Source organism: Lepidochelys kempii, chromosome 1, assembly GCF_965140285.1.
Source record: "Lepidochelys kempii isolate rLepKem1 chromosome 1, rLepKem1.hap1, whole genome shotgun sequence".
Lineage (NCBI taxonomy): Eukaryota > Metazoa > Chordata > Testudines > Cheloniidae > Lepidochelys > Lepidochelys kempii.
This window is the reverse complement of record NC_136380.1, coordinates 236,001,179-236,020,418: the sequence shown is the minus strand read 5'-3', so window position 1 is coordinate 236,020,418 and position 19,240 is coordinate 236,001,179. Positions and strand designations below refer to the sequence as shown.

The 19,240-nt window shown below is 40.4% G+C and overlaps 1 protein-coding gene across 2 annotated transcripts in view; it reads left to right on the top strand.

Moving 5' to 3' along the window:
* The window catches only part of PDE3A (phosphodiesterase 3A), a 368,581-nt gene that overhangs the window by 81,947 nt on the left and 267,394 nt on the right, over positions 1–19,240 (top strand). The window contains exon 1 of one of the 2 annotated variants that reach the window (XM_073318622.2): positions 15,922–16,096. The exons of the other annotated variant lie outside the window; for it this stretch is intronic. The gene's annotated coding sequence lies outside the window, so the exon portion shown is untranslated. Of the gene's footprint in view, positions 1–15,921; positions 16,097–19,240 lie in introns of those variants that run through there. 2 annotated transcript variants of the gene reach the window in all.

The following is a 19,240-nucleotide window of genomic DNA, read 5'->3' as shown; positions in this document are numbered from 1 at the left end:
ATGGACACTTTCTTTTAGGCTGGCATTTTCAAGAGGGCCTGTTGGGCAGTTAGGTACCCAACTCCCATTAAAAGTTAGTAGGGGTTAATGCACAACTCCCATTTATGCCTTTGAAAATCCCAGCTGTATTGCACAGCTAGGTTAGGCTCAAAATACAGCCCTGTGCTGCATGATGTCTTCTTTAAATTATTTAACTCAAATAGTAGAAAATGGTTCCTTAGAGCCTTCTTGGCAAATAGAAAAATAGTCCAAACATCATGGAAAACTCCTAACAGTATTTTATATATATGTGTGTGTGTGTGTATACTGTCTACTCTAAACCTAGATGGGTCAGATTCTTTGCTGATGTAAATTGTTGTACAGCCATGTTTTTTTCAGCTTCTCAATATTTTAAACTTCTTGAATTTATTGAGAAGCAAAAGATTTGTGTATATATGTTGTTGGTCATATGTTCCTCATATTTTTCTACTAAGCTGCTTTATATAATAGTATACCCAAACATTTTAATGCGCAAACCTAGCTCTTATTTCATTATTAGATACCAAAGTGCTTTACAATGAAGGTAAGTATCATTATCCTCATTTCATAGAAACAGGAAACTGAGGCATAGAGAGGTGAAGTGACTTGTCCAAGCTGTGTCAGCCATCCAGTGGCAGAGCTGGAAATAGAACTCTGGTCTGCTGAGTTTCATCCATTCTCCTACCCACTGGACCTTTAAAGGTGAGTTATGGAATGTTCTCATCAAAATTAGACAAACTCAATCAACAATCCCTTTCACTAATAAGGAGCAGGGCAACTTTGCCTGTCATGTGGAGGCTTTGATCACCTTTTTATGCTGAATACATGCAGAATAGCACCTTTTATTGTTGTAAAAGTCTTTAGAGTATTGCTTTGTTTCCCTAAGTTTGGCCTGTGGGTCTCTGGTGGTGCATATAGCTGTCTGCTTGTGTGTTGTAGGCTTTCGTCCTCTTTTCAGCTCCAAATTTCATTAAAAGCTTTCAAAAAATCCCTTGGTGTTTTCTGAATATTCTATTTCCAGGTCAGAAATTGTTGTAATTGTCACAAGGTTGCTATAAGATCATGAATTGGGCGGGGAGGTTGTCAGCACAACTGCAATGGAAGGTTGTTAGCCTTTATTGATGGCTACTACAATTAGAGAGTGGCCTGCCCTATGAAAAGATTTGTGAACACTGGCTTTATTGTGTGACTAACCTTAAAAATGTGAACCAATCCATTGCTCTTTTCCTGCAACTGCTCACAGAGCCTGGGACAAAAGAGGTGTGAACTTCCTAAGGATGCAGAGCAGAGAGCGTCACAGAATCAGCTCTTAGCACATGAAGCTGTCTCTCTGTTCATCTCACTGGGGTGGCGGAAACCTGTCTGCCTGTTTGCCTCCCCTGACTTCTTTCTCTCTTTTTAGTTTTCTCTTGACTACATGAGAGAGTCCATTTAATAGAAATTTAAGCAAGAGAAAACATTTCTGCACCATCCTAAGTTGCCAGCTCAGACAGTGGAGTAATGTAACATTGTACCCCAAGCATAGCTTTGTGATACCAAATTACTCTAAAGAAATTTGTACTGGCTGAACATACCGTTTCACTTCCTGTCTTCCAGCAGAGTGAGGCTTCTGTGTGGCTCAGAGAGGGTTGTTGTTTTTTTTAAATCCTCTGTCTCTGTAAACTGTTTTTTACTGTCACAATCAGTTTACCTAAGGGCTCTCAGTGGTAGAGTTTGCCAGCCTGTGGAATCAAACAGGCAATTCTGAGCTATTTAAAACATTTTTTTTCTTTTACAGTATGTTGTCTTTGAAAGTGCTTCAGAGTTTGAACTTACGGTATGGTACACATGTTCTTAGACAAGTAAAACAGAGCCTTTAATCACTTGCCTAGATAGAAAGGCAATAAGGAAACAAAACTGCATAGCTTCATGTATGTGATACCCTTGGTCTCCACAGTGCAGCTGCTCTACTTTTTGTCTCGGTGACGCAAGTCAAAGAGGATCAGTGATATTGCCTGAGGGGAAAGGCAGAGAGCTACTTGGGTGCTCACTATGCTTATAACTAAGCAGAGAGGTGCGAAGGAATGGCCAGACAAAGTTCAAATGCAGAAGCAGGGTATTTTAAATAAGAAAATATGAGAGTACCTTTTGTGTAACAAAAAGAAAATAAAACCTACTGAATGACAAAAGAAATAAACAGTCACTGAAGGAAATATATAGGAGCTCTGTCGGATCTCAAATATATACAGTACTCTGTTAGTTTGTGTAATGCATATATAATTGTATATATAAACAACATTAAAAACATCATTAATAGGTCCCTACAAATTTCACGGCTGTGAAAAATACGACGCAGACCAAACCGTGAAATAAGCCCTTCCTCCTGAAATCCGATGTCCCATTGCTCCTAGGAGTGCCCCAGCAAAGGGGGCTCCTAGCTCTGGCTGGGTTGGGGTGGGACAGGACTTGTCCTCCCCTACACAGCTGCTCTTGGAGGGGGAGACCAGACCCACCTCTGGTGCCTCCCCCTTTTGCAGGGTGCTCTGGGACTGGGCAGCAGCCCCAGAGGTTCCTGCAGCTGGAAGAAGCTTGTGGATGTGGATCCAATCTCTCCTTGTTCCTAGGAGTGCCCCACCAAAGGGGGCTCCTAGGCCCAGCTAGGCTGGAGAGGGACAGGACTTGTCCATCCCCTGCATAGCTGCTCAGAGTTGTGGGGGCGGGGGGACCAGACCCACCTCCGGGTGCCTCCCTCTGCAGCAGGACGCTGTGGGACTGGGCAGCAGCCCCAGCGGTTCCTGCAGCTGGAGGAGGCTTGTGGAGTTGGATCCGATCCACCCCAGCAGGAGGCTCCTAGCTGCTAGTCCAGGCAGGGCTGGCGCAGGACAGGACTTGCTCCTTCCTTACAGGGCTGCTCTTGAGTATCTCTCCTGGCTGCAGATAGCTCGGCACTCTCTCATCCTCACTCTGTCCGGCTCTGAAGGCAGCACAGAAGTGAGGGTGGCAATCCCATGACCACCTTACAACAGGTTTGCAACCCCCACCTACAATCTCCTTTTGGGTCGGGACCCCCACAGTTACAACACTATGAAATTTCAGATTTAAATATCTGAAAACATGACATTTACCAATTTCCAATCCTATGGCCATGAAATTGACCGTAATGGACTGTGAATTTGGTAGGGCCCTAATTATTAAGTAAGCAAAGACAATTTCCTTTGCCACCTTGATTCTGCCCTGTTGTATGTTTGCATTATGATAGTCTTTAATTATATTACAATATTCAGCACTCTTGTATATAGTCCTTTTTATTTGTAGATCTCAAAGTGCATTATAAAAGGAGATCACAGTTATCCCCATTTTACAGAGGGGGGAACTGAGGCACAAGGCAGCAAAGTGACTTGCTCAAGATCACCCTGGAGGCCAGTGGCAGAGCGAGGAATGGGATGCTTTAGCAGTGGATTTCACAGATATTTGCTGACAGCAGAGAAATGGTGAAACCCAGGAATCTTGCATTCTATTCCAAGTTTGGACAAATTTGGGTGAAATATCATGGGGTCTGAAAAGGCACATCCCAGAAACAAAGGTCACTGCTCTGCCAAATTTCAAATTGCTGCTCCAAAGCATGGGAGCGCTAGAGTTGTTCAACGAAAAAGGTGGCCAGAATTTTTAAACATGAACAAAATGTATTTTTCCTTAGCCTCTGATTCAGAAATAGCTGAACTGTTTGACTAAAATTAAAAATAAAATAAAATTTCAACTGAGGCAGACATCTGGCATGCAAGATTTCAGCCAAAAAAGATTAGTTTGACAAAGTTATATAAGCAATTCAAAATGGGTTCTTATAATGGGAAGTGTCAGACAGTCTTAATAATAGATAGTGCTACCAAACCCACCTATAATAAAGTTGTCTATGGACCAGATTCTGATTTGTAATAAAAACTTCAGGATTTGGCACTAACATCTGCTTTTGTCATGAAGGAAGAAAATGCTTTATATCTGTAGTTTTCAACTTTTTTTTTTTCATTTGCAGGCCCCTAAAATTTTTTGAATGGAAGTTTGGACCTGTTTGGAAATCTTAGACATAGTTTGCAGACCCTGAGGGGTCCGCAGACCACAGGTTGAAAACCACTGCAGTATATAATAGAAAACAAATCTTCCCCACTCTCTAAGCTAGGATTTAAGAGTGTGCTCTTTAGATCCAGGTTTATTGCTTCAGTTACAGCTAAAATAATTTGTAAGATTGAACAGTTAGCATCAATCTTACCAGTTTACAGCATTTGGCTAAAATAAGTCGAAATGTTTTCATTTGTGTGCTACTAACAGTTCTATTTGTAATAAAAAGACTTGTTGGCTCTTCAGCTAGGAACTGAATTTGCTCCCAGCTACGGTTAGAAGTTGGGGCTGGGAGAGTAGCCTGACTCGGAAGCCTTGTAATTGCACTTCATACCCAGTTCACTTGCTGTCCTAAACTGCTCTGAACATTATTACCCTCTCCCATTGAAACGACAGTGAAAAATAAAGAGAGGAATCATGTAAAAATATTTCAGCTTTTTTTCCCTTCTTGAATAAGCTTTTTAGAAATGTACAATACGTTACATTTTTCCTTTTCAACATTTGTTTCCGTTCAGTTTCCTTGTCCTTGAACCACTACAATACTGAATACCTGTTAACCTTCCACAGCAAATAAATAACAAAACCTCTAAAGTAATGGAGAAGCTCTATTGTGAAAGTGCAGTAATCTCAGCATGAATAGCAATAATAAAATCTTATGACACCTGTTACAGTTGCTGATACTCCAGAAAGCTTTACTGAAGCGATATCTGGATTGGATGCACACAACACCAATCTGATTAATAAAGTTTCAAATTTCTGCTGTTGTTTATACTTGGAGAAACTAATTGGGCATTGCAGGCTTTCCAGTGAATCTGAGGGTATGTCTGCATTACAGGCAGTACAGCTACAGTACTATAGCTATGCAGCTGTAGTGTAGACACTTGCAATAGTGACCAAAGAGGATTTTTTCTGTCGCAGTAGTAAATGTACCCCCTCAAGAGGTGTGGTAGCTAGGTGGATGGAATAATTCTTCTATTGACTTAGCGGTGTCTGCACTGGGGCATAGATTGACTTTAGGTCTCTGAGGGGGGGTGAATTTTTCACACCTCTGAGTGACCTAGCTAGGTTGACCTGTGTGTGTGTGTGAGTCCTGATGCTTACTCTCCTCCTTCACTACTTCGTGTTTTCAGTCCCTCTTGGACAGGTTGGGGAGCACATCTGAGACACACATCAGGTATTTCACCTCAGAACACCTTGCTGTTGTTCGTAGGCATTTGGGTGGTCTAATGCTGTTAGATTGGGAAGAAAGCTTCCCCCCCCCCCAGTTCTTTGTGCAGTTAGCATAGCACTCTTATAAGATGCAGTTGAATGTAGTGTCTTGAGAGGACACACACTGGAAGCCCCCTTCCTCCCCTTTTTTCTCCTCAGTGAGTACACCAGATTGAATATTGTCTGTAATGAATTGTATATGGTCAATCAGAAATTTAACTTTTTTGGCTGAAGGCACCTTCCACATGCAGCAGCTTCATTCCAAATATATATATATATATTTTCTAGATGTTGAGAGATGTTTGTTGAAAGAAATCAAAGAATAAACTTGAGGACATTGTGGTGTGTTAACAGGTTGTCCATGTGAACGAGGAGGTGCAATTCACCAAAGTCTGTTAATGCTCAGGTGTTAAATGCTCTTCACATCCCTCCACCCCCACCCCTCAAAAAAGTGAACATACTCCCTTTTTGAGTGGGAAACCGCTTCCTAATACCCTTGTATGGAACTCTGTATAATCACCACTTAAGTTCCTAACGAACATATTTTGAAAGATATTTAGGCACCTACCTACTATTCATTTCAGTGGGAGGGAGGGAGGGAAATAATTTTTAAAATCTAGCTGTAAGTTACTTAGATACTTTTTGAAAATGGGACTTGGGATCCTGAGTCACTTAAGTTATTTTTAAAATTCTACACCTAATCAAGTGTTTAGTCTTTTAATGGGAGAAATTAACAGTTCAGGCTATTGATCTGGATACAGAAACATGCTTGCTCTCCCTCCAGACTGTATTATTGTGATCAGGGTCCCTGAATCCGTTATAACTGTAGTGGAGACTTGAGACTGGGAGAGGAAATGTTGTTATATTTACATTTCTTAGCTATGTTTCAGGCTTCTTCTCAACAAATACAAAGAGGCTTTTTAATTTTATTTTGACACAATAAAATAAGGTCAGATGTGTGATGAAATCTGTGATTATTGATGTTTTAAAATAGACTTCAGTGGATTAATAGTGATCTTTATCTACTCAGTGTTTCCTCAACATCCTACTGTATTCACATTATCCAGAAACAGTAAATATATTAAAGTTCTTTCCTGTAACTTTCAAAGTGGTGGATGATTTCCTTGTTGGCTCATTTCATTTGTTTATTTTAACACACATCAGCTTAATTTGTACATATTAGACAGTCTAATGTAAAGATAAATATTGGTAATGCTGTCTTTCAGTAATACACAGCAAATGTATGGTCAGGTAAACAACTTAGTGATGTGACAGTTATGTCTCTCTTCTAACTAATGTAAAATGTGAGCTACTGTGAGATGCTCTCTTCAATTGGAGATGATGGCTATAGAGAAGAAAAAAATGCAAGGGACAATGTTATTAGAACCTACTGGTTATGCCAAGGGACTAGAAGTCAGGACTTTCCTTAGATTCTTTCCCCAGCTTTGCCACTAACATCCCACATGACCTCGGGCAACTTACCAAACTTCTCTGTCCATAAATATAATTGTGGTTTGTAGTAGAGTGGGATGAGAAATCACATTCAGGGATCTATAGTGTTGGTAAACAATTAATTAAAAAAAAAGTGAAAAGAAATCTGCATCTACCACAAGGAAGACCTGGTGCATAGATTTGAAAAATGACTTATGCCCAATTATTAAGGGAAGCAGTTGAGATCAATGGGTCCTTCAGTAGTCAAAGTTTCTAATTGCGTTAATTTTAGATGTCCATTCTGGGCAATTAAGTACAGTGGAGTAAATAGTGAAATTCTTGTAAATAAATCCGCATTTTGCTCTGTATGAAAAGCATTTGTATATTCATACTTTTTTATTTTTCCTGGGTTTGTATGGTAATTAAACATAATGCATGTTCCACATACCACTAAATAGTGCAGATTGTTTCACATCGGCGTTTCCCATCAGCATGGCTCTGGTGCTGCAAGGTGTTGAGCAGGACTTCAACTTCCAATACTTTGGATGGGGAATGGAAGACCTTCTGCACCTTGCATGAGTGCTCTGTTCTTCTCAACACTGTCTTTTCTCCCCCATTTTAGGAAGGCATTTATGCACGTTCCTAACTTTAAGAATGTAAGTGGCTTCATTGACTCCAACAACCTTTTGATGTGTCTACTCACATCAACTTAGACTGCTCAAATTTGTATTCTGTAAATATGTTCGTTAATGGGGGCCTTTAACACCCAATATCTTCTGTCTGACTTCAGTCTGATAACGAACAGGAGAAATCATTGTCTGAAATGCTTTTTCCAAAAAAATTTTGGGTATGTTTTCAAAATAATTTCTCATTATTTTTCTCTGTTTTTATGTGAACTGCAGTTAAACCCTGTTTTTTCCATTACTTTCAGTGTATGGTATTTAACTATTTGCTGGTATTACTTCCTAGAATAAACTCATAGGCAATAACTTACAGTTCCTCTCTCTTGCTCTCTCTTCTTTGTAACTGTTGTGAAATGATCTTCAATCAGGGTGGCTGTAACAAATGCAAAAAAATTCCCACTCATCACTTAACTTTGGAGTTGTTATATACCCTACTTCCTCCCTCTTTTGTAGTGCATGGGCACTCAATAAATTTGTTATGGCAGGACTGTTCATGAGTACTGGGCTTCTGATGTGGTGGTTGTTTGGTTTTTTTTTGCTGGGGTGGAAGAAAAGATGTTATAGGACATATCAAGAATTAAATAAACACTGAAAATGAAGAACTGATGGAAAAAATATACAGAGGGATTTCCAGTGCTGTACTTTAAAGGCCCAATTGAATGTTCTCCTAGGTATGAAAGATAATGAGCTTGACTCTCCCCTGCCTTGCACTTTGTGTAGTCAGTTGCACCTGAGCAAAGTGTACCTAAAGTCCTAGCACATCAGAAGAGTAGCATCCTGGACCCTCTCCTTGCTTACTTTGTACAGGTGAAAGTGACTGCAGGAGATATAAGGCAATGGAGACTCAAGGCAAATAGCTGCAGATTCGGGGATACCTTCTATTAGTATAGGTACCAGTCACCTGTACATGGGGGAGAGGGGGCAGTTCTACCCTCAGATATGCTCACACAATTCCTGTTGATTTCAGAGGGAGTTACATGGATGTGCCTGAGGCCTGAAATAGGCCGAGGACCTTCCCAGAGGGCACAAAGATATTCTCTCCCTCCTACACCGTCATATCGGATATTTTGTTCATGTTGTAATAAACCTGGCATTCCATTAATTCCCAGTCTCTGATCCTCTCTTCCTCCCCACCTCCTCCATTATTTGATTTCTTGTCCCCAGGGCGGATAGCCTTCCTTGCCAGTTGTGACCATCCTATATAAGGGTGTCATCAGCTGCTTGTTTAAGGACTTCTAAGATTGGCCATGTGCCATTTTACTGCATGACTTGAACTGATTCTGTGGTCAGTAATTTATTGTACTGCTTCTATTTAAGTGCAGCACAAAGGAAAACAAGAGTGGAAATGATCCTTAAAAGATGGGGAATAAGATAAACATTGAATACAAACACTGCCTACTGAGTGACCATACTATACCAAGCACACTGGATTATTACCACAAGCTTTTCTTGTTGCATATTTTTAGTATGTAGCAACCAAAATGTTTGTCACATATGCCTGTCCTCAATGTGTTCAAAGCTGGGAGGAGAGGATGCTATTGAGTTCAGATTTTTTTTTTTTGCCATAAGTATTCATTTGAATTCATTCATAAAGATGGCTATGATTTATTCACAGTCCCTCATAATTATGTCAGATGATCTCTACATGTGAACAGACAATAGTAATCAGACAATCAATTATTCAATAGCCCTCCTGCTTGCATTTACATTTATTTCCATTTAGAACAGTAGGAGAGCTCTCTGAGAGGGTTTTATTTTAAAGACACAAGGATTTAATTCAGCTGTTGTCATTGCCTTGATGGAGTCTTTTTTAGCTTTGATATCAAATGTAGGGTAAGAGAAGAGCATGGTCTGCAGTTTTCTGTATTAATAATTTGTGTAAAACCAGAGAGCACAGAGTACAGTAAAACACCCAGGATGTAAAAAGCTTTGGTGCACATTGACAGATACACTAACTAGCCCTTACACTTTCAAAGTAGTGGCTTGCTGGCTTCTCCTGAAACGGTCGTTAACTGAGGTGATTGAATACACATGGCTTTTTATAATACAATGATGAATTGGTGGGACAGTGAGACCATGATGGCTTCAGGAGTTATGTGCTCACCACCAGTGCCCAGAGGCCATTTATGTTCTGTGTCAGTGGTGTATCTGAATACCATATGTCATAAAACTAATGTTCCCAGCAGTTCCTTCTAATGGGAAAGGCAGACAGCACGTTCTTGGAAATTTCCGTGCCTGTCTCTGAGATAAACAGTAACAGGGCCAGTTAATTGTGAGTGTGGTTAGCTGCAGTGCAGCTCAGTTGTGAGGATCTCTCTTTCAAATAATGAAAATGATGATTTAAAAAAATTCGTACTTGAAAGAGGCTCAAAGCTAAGAAGAAGAAGTGTTATCGTTAGGCTGAGCTGATTGCTCTGCTGATGCTGCTTGTCTTGGGAGTAGAGATGGAGAAAAATGGTATGCATTCCATAATCTTGTCAGTACTAGCTGAGGTTACTTTGGGCACTTGATTAGAGAGGCCAGTTCAAGAACAGGCTTGAGGGAGAAAGGAGTGAAATCCCAAAGTGTTCAAAATGTGTAATCAAATACAACAGTTGGTGTAAATCCTTACTTGGCAAGAGGCCAAATCACGAGTTTTAGGCTGAACACAAAGGATCCTGAGGTAGAACACTAAGCAAAATGTTATGGAATGAGATGGCAGCATGTAGACAACATCTTTTTTTATATATATAATATTTTTTACTTATATATGTGTGCTTTTATAGTATAAGCAATAGCACTGGCCTTTGGCCTCCTTTCTGTTTTAGACCTGAGACAGAAGCAATACCCCTTACCTTGTTTTTCCTTCTCCTATAATCTCACTCCCTTCCCCTCCACAGAATAGAATCAGGTTACAAAGGAACCTGCTTTGCTTTAATTAATACATACTTTTTAGCCCGTTGTGATATTAATGAATTTTAAAAAACTATAGAAAAAGAGCTAGCATGTAAATTAATGGCACCTAAAGTGACTGTCCTCTTCTAATCATGGTTTAAAGTAAGGGGGCTGTGTAATAATTACTGGTTTCAGAGTAGCAGCCGTGTTAGTCTGTAGTCACAAAAAGAAAAGGAGTACTTGTGGCACCTTAGAGACTAACAAATTTATTTGCGCATAAGCTTTCGTGAGCTACAGCTCACTTCATCGGATGCATTCAGTGGAAAATACAGTGGGGAGATTTATATACACAGAGAACATGAAACAATGGGTGTTATCATACACACTGTAAGGAGAGTGATCACTTAAGATGAGCTAATACCAGCAGGAGAGCGGGGGCGGAGGGGAAGGGAGGAGAGAAAACCTTTTGTAGTGATAATCAAGGTGGGCCATTTCCAGCAGTTGACAAGAACTTCTGAAGAACAGTGGAGGGGGAGGGGGGGAGTAAACATGGGGAAATAGTTTTACTTTGTGTAATGACCTATCCACTCCCAGTCGCTATTCAAGCCTAAGTTAATTGTATCCAGTTTGCTAATTAATTCCAATTCAGCAGTCTCTTGTTGGAGTCTGTTTTTGAAGTTTTTTTGTTGAAGAATTGCAACTTTTAGGTCTGTAATCATAGATATTTATAGATATTTAGGCCAGAAGGGACCATTATGATCATCTAGTCTGACCTCCTAATCAAGTGACCAGAGAGATTGAAGTGTTCTCCAACTGGTTTATGAATGTTATAATTTTTGACGTCTGATTTGTGTCCACTTATTCTTTTACGTAGAGACTGTCCAGTTTGACCAATGTGCATGGCAGGGAGGCATTGCTGACGCATGATGGAATATATCACATTGGTAGATGTGCAGGTGAACGAGCCTCTGATAGTGTGGCTGATCTGATTAGGCCCTATGATGGTGTCCCCTGAATAGATATGTGGACACAGTTGGCAACGGGCTTTGTTGCAAGGATTGGTTCCTGGGTTAGTGGTTCTGTTGTGTGGTATGTGGTTGCTGGTGAGTATTTGCTTCAGGTTGGGGGGCTGTCTGTAAGCAAGGACTGGCCTGTCTCCCAAGATCTGTGAGAGTGATGGGTCGTCCTTCAGGATAGGTTGTAGATCCTTGATGATGCGTTGGAGAGGTTTTAGTTGGGGGCTGAAGGTGATGGCTAGTGGTGGTCTGTTGTTTTCTTTGTTGGGCCTGTCCTGTAGTAGGTGACTTCTGGGTACTCTTCTGTCTCTGTCAGTCTGTTTCTTCACTTCAGCAGGTGGGTATTCTTGTTGTAAGAATGCTTGATAGAGATCTTGTAGGTGTTTGTCTCTGTCTGAGGGGTTGGAGCAAATGCAGTTGTATCGTAGAGCTTGGTTATAGACAACGGACCATGTGATGTGATCTGGGTGAAAGCTGGAGGCCTGTAGATAGAGAGTTTGAGAACTCTTGGGAAATTGTCATTAATTTCATATAAATATGCACTAATCCACCTTCTTGACCACAGAGAGAAACAGAAAAGGAGATGGGAAAAGAGATTGAGGGGAATTATGGAATGGTGGAAGAGAGGGCACTAGAGCGGCAGAGAAGTCCCCCCACAAATATTGCTTGAATCCCCAGAAATATACAGCTAGGTCTGGGTACTAGAACTGCCATCTTGCTCCTTCTGTCAGCGATTTGGTCCAATGAACAATGTGCCAAGAATCGGCAAATGTCACAGCAGTACGAAGAATAAAAATATACTTTTTTTTTAAACAATCTTGTCTTTAACTCTGAAGTTATTTTAATAGATTTTCCCTGTTTGTAACATTGCTTTCCTAACTGGAAAGTTTTTTTCACAAAAGGGGTAATAATATGGTAACAACTACAACCATGACTTTCTTCTCTGACGTGCTTAGCTGCCAGAATGACAGGCGGGGGGATAGAACATACACTCAATTACATTCATTATTCCCCTCAAATATGGGGGGAAGGATGGTTATAAGATGGAGGATAATAGTTTGCTCTTTAAACAGAGAAGCAAAAAAATGGGGAGGCCAGGATATTATCCTAGGAAATGGAAAGAACAGAAACAAAATAAAGATGTCACTTTCACTTTAAAACCAGGTAAAATGTATAAAAGTTCATATTACATATTCATATGTATTTTTGTCTCTGTGCTAAACCATTCAATATTTTCATGATATATTTGGCTTGTGGAGCAGAGGTTCCCATGGTGAGTACCTGTGTTTACTGAATACTTGAGCAAATAGTCACAAGGAATGAGCTGAAATGGCGAACATGTACATATTAGAACAGCTAAAATTCACACACCAGTGCATATGAAATATTTTGAAGCACCATGTTACAAATATATATTTATAATTATACTTGGCACTTCTGTAGCAATTTTCTCCCTTGGATTTAAAGTGCTACACAGACACTAATGAATTGAACTTTACAACATCCCAGTAGTGTATGTATAATCTGTTGGAAATTCAGTCAGTTACTTCTAGTGCCTGGCAAGTCACTAGTTCTAACTTTCACCTTCCCTTATTCTGAAAGGTAAAATGTTTTATTATATACTGAATGATGAGCTACCATGCTTTTATACTTCGTAGTTTATACTATTAGTGGCTTACAAGTACTTCAGAGCAAATTACCAGTCTTAATTATATCTTTTCAGGCCTCAGAAGAGGGAGATATTCTCCCCATTTTACAAATGAGTAAAGTGAGGCACAGAGAGGTTAAATGACTTGCTCTGGCCATGCAATGACTCTGTGTTAGAGCTGTGGATAGAATAAAGAATACTTCCTGGCCATCTCTTCTAACCACTAGATAACATTTCCCTTCAAGAATGTTGTCCTGTTAAAGCAAGTATTACAGAAAGGTCAGCTAAGTATTTCTAAAAGCCAGCATTGCTAGTATTGCTAATTATTACTTTAGCACCTGGGATCCTGTTCCATGGCTAGGACTCCTATTCTGCTAATAGTAATCCATTAGACCTTCACTTGGGAAATTGGGGAACGGAGAGGTTATGTAACTTGCCCAAAGTGTCTCAGTCAGCTGGGGCATAGAATCATAGTCCAGTCCCGTGCACTCAAGGCAGGACTAAGTATTATTACTGGAGATAAAAGCCTCTAGTCTTGACTGCCAGTCCCCTCTAATTGTTGGGAAAGAAAAAGTTTGCAGTGTGTGTTGGACATGGGACAGAAGGCGTGCAGTGGGGTGCTGATACTGGATCCACTGTGGAAGGTGCATTCCTGTCTCTTCTGAGTGGACTATCAATTTATATCAAATTTTACCCAGTTTGAGCAATGAAGATTGCTGAACTGTAATCACTGAATTGATCTCAACATTTCATGCCTCATGATGCTTCAGGTTGAAATTATTATTGTCTGAAATATTATAGTGCCTACTTGTAATGAAATTTTTTTAGAGCAAGTTAATTTTGTTTCCTTGATTCACTCTAATCCTGCTTCCTGTGATAAATGGCTTTTCATGTAATGGGTGCACTGATTACTTCATGGTACACATCTGCTAAAGGATGCCTTTGAAAGTCAGGCTAATTTGTTGAATAAGTGGCAGATTTCTGATTGCAATCTCCTTTCAGTACAGTAAAGTCTAACTCGAGCTGTTTTATCCTGCTTGTGTTTCTCATGCTTTTGTTTCTCCATCTCTCCCCCACACCCCATTTCCTAATCTTTCCTGTACGCCAGCCACACTATGGTTTATAACTCTTTTTAAAGAATCATCAAAAATGATTATTGCCTAGCATGCTCACCACACAGTTTGCATGCACATCTAACACAAATTATAAACTTACAGAAGCTGTGTTATATGAACCAAGGGGTTTCTGTGGTATGGTTTGAGCTAGTCATGTCTCTAAACAAACAAACACAAACAAACAAACAAACAAAAATCCTTGAACATGGAAAATGGTGGTTAAAAAATTTCTAGCGGATGTTTAAATTATTACTAACACAGTTCATGCACATGGGTATATGTGTCTCTGTCAGACATATGGACCTGGGGAAAACATTTTCCCCCTCTCATATTACTAGGGTACTCCAATGAATGTGGTTCTGGGTTCATCTCCAGATTACTTAATGCATTAGAGTGACCAAGGCATCTTTTATAAAAATAATTAACTCATAAGCCAGATCTACACTAAAAGCTTTTGCCGTATAATAATGTCAGTCAAGGGTATGATTCCCCCACACCCCCACATTTCTATAAAAAGCTCTATTGTAGACTTAATTATATAGACAGTACAAGTGCTTTTTGTGGTACAGCTCATTTCTCTTGGGGAACAAGTATAAGTTATACTGGTCTAAGCTACATCTACTTAGGAGGGTTTGCCAGCAGAGCACTACTGGCAAACCTGTTCTGGTATTGACCTGGCCTTATATAGAATTTTTCATGCACAGACCTCAAAGTGCTTTATGAAGAAGGGTAAATAGCATAATTTCCATTGTATAGATGGGGAAACTGAGACCCAGAGACCTGAAGTGATTTACTCCAGGTCACACAACAGATCAATTTGAAAGCTGGGAATGGTACCTAGGTCTGGCCCAGTGCTCTATTCACTAGACCACACAGCCTCCCTTTCCTTATAGATTATAGTTGTTCCTATAAGGACTTGCTTGACTAAGCGAACCTGTTGCAGCTTGTACTTAGAGAGGAATTATAGGATTTATAATAAAATGAGAACAATGGAAGAAAAACAAGATATGAACGGCCTTGTTTCTGCAATTCTACCGTGGTTGTGTCAACACTTGCAACCTCTTTGGTCTGATTCTGTAAGTGTTCTGCATGTGGAAAACCAGTTGATTTCCAAAGGAATTGTATGCATAGATGATTTGAGTGGTTGTGCTCTCTATTTTTAGGGCTGTATACTGTAGTTAAAAATATTCTTTGGGGCTGATATGTGGCATCCTGGGGAAGAACAATTCTGTCTCTGAAATAGGAACAAAGCATGGTTAGCGGTTTTTATTTTGCTTAATAGAGCAGCTACAGTTGGGGAAAATATTCATCGGTTCAGCAGTTTCTACTTTCTGTCGTCTAACAATACCAAAAACTGGCTGATTATTTAGACAGTTTGTCCACTACCTGAACTGTGGCTTTTCTAGAAATAATTTTAATGCTTTTCTTCCTTTGCCATGAAGTGTGTGTGTGTGTGTGTGTGTGTGTGCACGCGTGTGCAGAATGAGGTAGCGGAGTTAATGACTGTCTCATCTGACTTTCTAAAATAGTGTAATGCACTGAGTCACTTCATGCCACTAATAAGTTGCGTCATTTTGCCAGGATCAGAATGTTCCCGTCTCAAAGCAAATACTTTTTAACAGTGAAAACCAGTTGTTACCATGTAAACATCCTCTAAGGTGTCTCCCTGTCCTACGTCAGTGCTCCTTGCTACTGCTTGGGGGGGGAAGAAACTCAGTGGTCAGAGCACAGGGTGGTCAACTGCTCCTGCTACCCCCCATGATGCAGTTTATGTTTTTGTACCAAAGGAAACATAAAACAGACATGTTAAAACTGAGATCCTGTCGTGCAGAGGTTCTCAAACTGTGGTCCACAAGCTCTATTCAGGTGGTCCGTGGATAGTTCCCTCTAAGATGTGCGCCTGGGCGGCCGCACACAAGAGAGTGAAGAACCACCCATCTCATTAGTGGAGCCGGACGGGTGTGGCTCCTCTAATAGGTACCTGGACCCTGGAGAAGACGCACATGTAAGGTGAGGTGGTGGCCCTGGGGGAAAGAGGGGGTAAGTTGGAGGGGGCAGTGGGGTGAGAAGAGGGGGTGGCTGGAATTTGGGACGTGCAGGGCTGCGGCGGCCAGAGAAAGAAGCGACTTTCCCCAGCTCCAGGGCTGTGGCTGCCAGGGAGACACAGCCCTCCTTCCCAGCCTCAGCTCAAGGGCTGCTGCGGCAGGGAAGAGACCCCACTCCCTCCTTCGCAGTCCTAGCTCAGGGTCTGCTGTGGTGGGGGGGGGGAGGGAGAGACCCTCCCCCGCCCCCGTTCCCAGCCCCAGCTTGAAGGCTGCTGCGGCGGGGGAGAGAGGGCACATCCATTCCGTTAGAAAGGTAAGACTACTGATATTAAAATATGAGTTGTGTGCTTTTATTTGTAGAACAAAAAATTAATTATTACTTTTTTATATAGCGCTTTTATCCAAAGCACTTTACAATAGTTAGCTAACAGCGCAAACAACATTTAGAAAGATCATTAGGTGGCCTGCCGAGATCATAAGGTGGTCTGTTGGTGGGGGTGGGGGGGGGGAGACGTTTGAGAACCATTGCTTTAGTGATACTACAATTTGTAAGTGTGAATGGAGGAAAATGCTGAGAACTTTGAGATATATAAATATTTTTTTTTAAAAAAAAAAAAAGAGGGAAAACCTAGAGCACAGATTGTGGCACTTAATTTTTTTCTCTTGCGTTATTGGGTGGATCTTCCTCTTTTGTATCCATAAAGCTGGTGGATGAAATTGTCTGTCAAAATTTTGTAATGGGATTCACAAACTTAAAGCCGAATCCAACAAACAGCACCATATGTGTGGCCTCTTTACTTAACTCGTGGTTATGTGCAGAAATGTTTGCAGTTTGGAGTCTTTGATATATTGTTTTTACAACTTCCGTCAAAGGGAAAGAAAAAAGGAGGAAGGGAAATGTTTTTGAAAATTGAGGTAGCTTTATATCGCATGTATCTGTCACAGATTCCCTTTGGTCTCCCAGCATACCTGGTCAGGTTTGATGTCAGGATTTTTCACCAGGCTGCAGAAGCAGTGGACATTTTTCTTCTTTTTGTATGTGAACTTAATGTTTGACGGCCCTGTAGGCTAAAATTTCCTCTCTACAGAAAAGGCAGAATATGGAAAGTAGCAATACTAGCTTCTCCTGGGCCTGAGACCCACACTTGAGGAATCCCCTCTAGAGTTTAAGGGCTCTGTAACTCATTACACTGAGGCACTGATTACCCAGAAATACTTTTCTCCAAAGCTTTTGCAGTGCTGACATCAGCCTTATTATAAATTTAATTGGCTCATTATGGAGCAGAATTGATTCAGGGAAATGGGCCTGTGTGCTTAATGGGAAGGATAGTGAGTGGGGCACTGGAAGGCTTAGGCGTTTGGTGGGAAATTCAGTTGCCAGTTCAAATCCATTTTATCAGCTGTTGGGGTAATGTGTATTTTGACATGGGATTTCGTTATTATTGCAGTAACAGGAAGGACTCAAATAGTTATCATATCAATGTGTCTGATTTGAGGGGTGACTGAGGTAAAACTAATGGGACGAGGTTATGGGGCACAGAGATGGTGAGTTCTGAGGGCAGTTATTAGGCCAGAGTGCACCGATTTACATACATTATGGTTACTGAAAGCCACATAATGCTGAGACAATTCCATTTCTAGCACTGACAAACTCAGCAGCTGTCACTGTACATTTACTACTTACAGATGTTCATTTAGAGAATTGGCAGCTGACCTGTACAGGAGGATCATGGTATTGTGGTTGAAAGCTGGTTTCCTGTAGAAGCCCTATATAAATGCTGGGTCTCAAAGCTGCCTAGTGTGGCTGAATACAGTGGTAACTAGCACAGAGATTTACATTGAAAAGAGAAAGAAAGACTCCATTTTTTCCTTGGTAATGCCATAAAATGAAAATAGAGGTTTGCTAGTTAAATATCTCTGTTTAGAGGACAAATTTAATTTGTAATGTAATTCCATAGCCACATGAATGGGTATATGAACCAAAGTATGAATCAAGTGATAATGTGTATTGATCAACACAAAATAATGTTGTCACACTCGCCCCTCCCCATTTACAGTTAGATTGGTATTTGATTGGTACTTGAACTATGTGCCTGTGCAGAGACAAATGAACTCTCAGTCCATGCTGGGCTGTAATCTGGGTGTAGTGTCCAGGCAAGCAGGAGCTTCCACTGTGCTGACTAGTGTGGCTGAGCTGGCAGGGAGAGAGTGGTAATTTGCTTCTGACATAGGCCAGCAGAAAAATGTTGCATCTCTGGAGCAAGGTTGGGAGCGGAGAAAGAAATTTGGGTCTCTGAGGCACAAGGCCTCCTGAGTAGAGATGGGTGGAAATTTTTGGTTGAACCTTTTTTGAGGGCGAAAGAATGCAATTTCACCAACACCAAAAAGAAGAAAAATTCTGAAAAGCTAAACATTTCATTTTGATATTTTAGAAACAAAATGTTGTTTGGTTGGAAATGACTTCGTCTAAACATGAAGGAAATTTCTATACTTTTAAAAAAGTAAACATCTTGAAATCTAAATGGAATATTTCCCTTTGTGTCAAAGAAAATGTTTTGTTCTGAGAAAAAAAAAAACCCAAAAAACTTTTTGGATTGAATTGCCAGCAAGCTGAACACTCTGTTAGTTACACAGTTGTACTCCTGAGGCTACTTTTGGTTTGTTGGAGCTTATGCATTTGACCTTGTTGCTTAGGGCTTTGCCTAAAGGCACCATGAGTCCTTTAAGTAGTAAGAAAAGATCTTGAGGAAAATCAAATAAAGTTCTCACTTACTGGTAGTATGAAGAACCTCCAAAGACTTGGTGCACAGATTCAGTTCAGATACGCATGCAGACTTCTTCATGGTTATCTGAGGCATAGCCCAACCTCTTGAGTCTGCAAAACAGGACTACAGATCTCAAAACAATAGCCTGCTTCGTTTTTTTCAGTAAATTTCTTTTCCAGCTCCAGAAATTTCTTTTTCTTTTTATTATTATTATTATTTTTTTAAAAGGCAGGGTTCTTTTTAATATATTTTCCTACTGGTTTTTTGAGCCATTAGAGTTAACTTTTTTTTAAGCCTTTCTCTCCACACCATAAGGACTGTAAACTTTTTCTTTTAAAATGAAT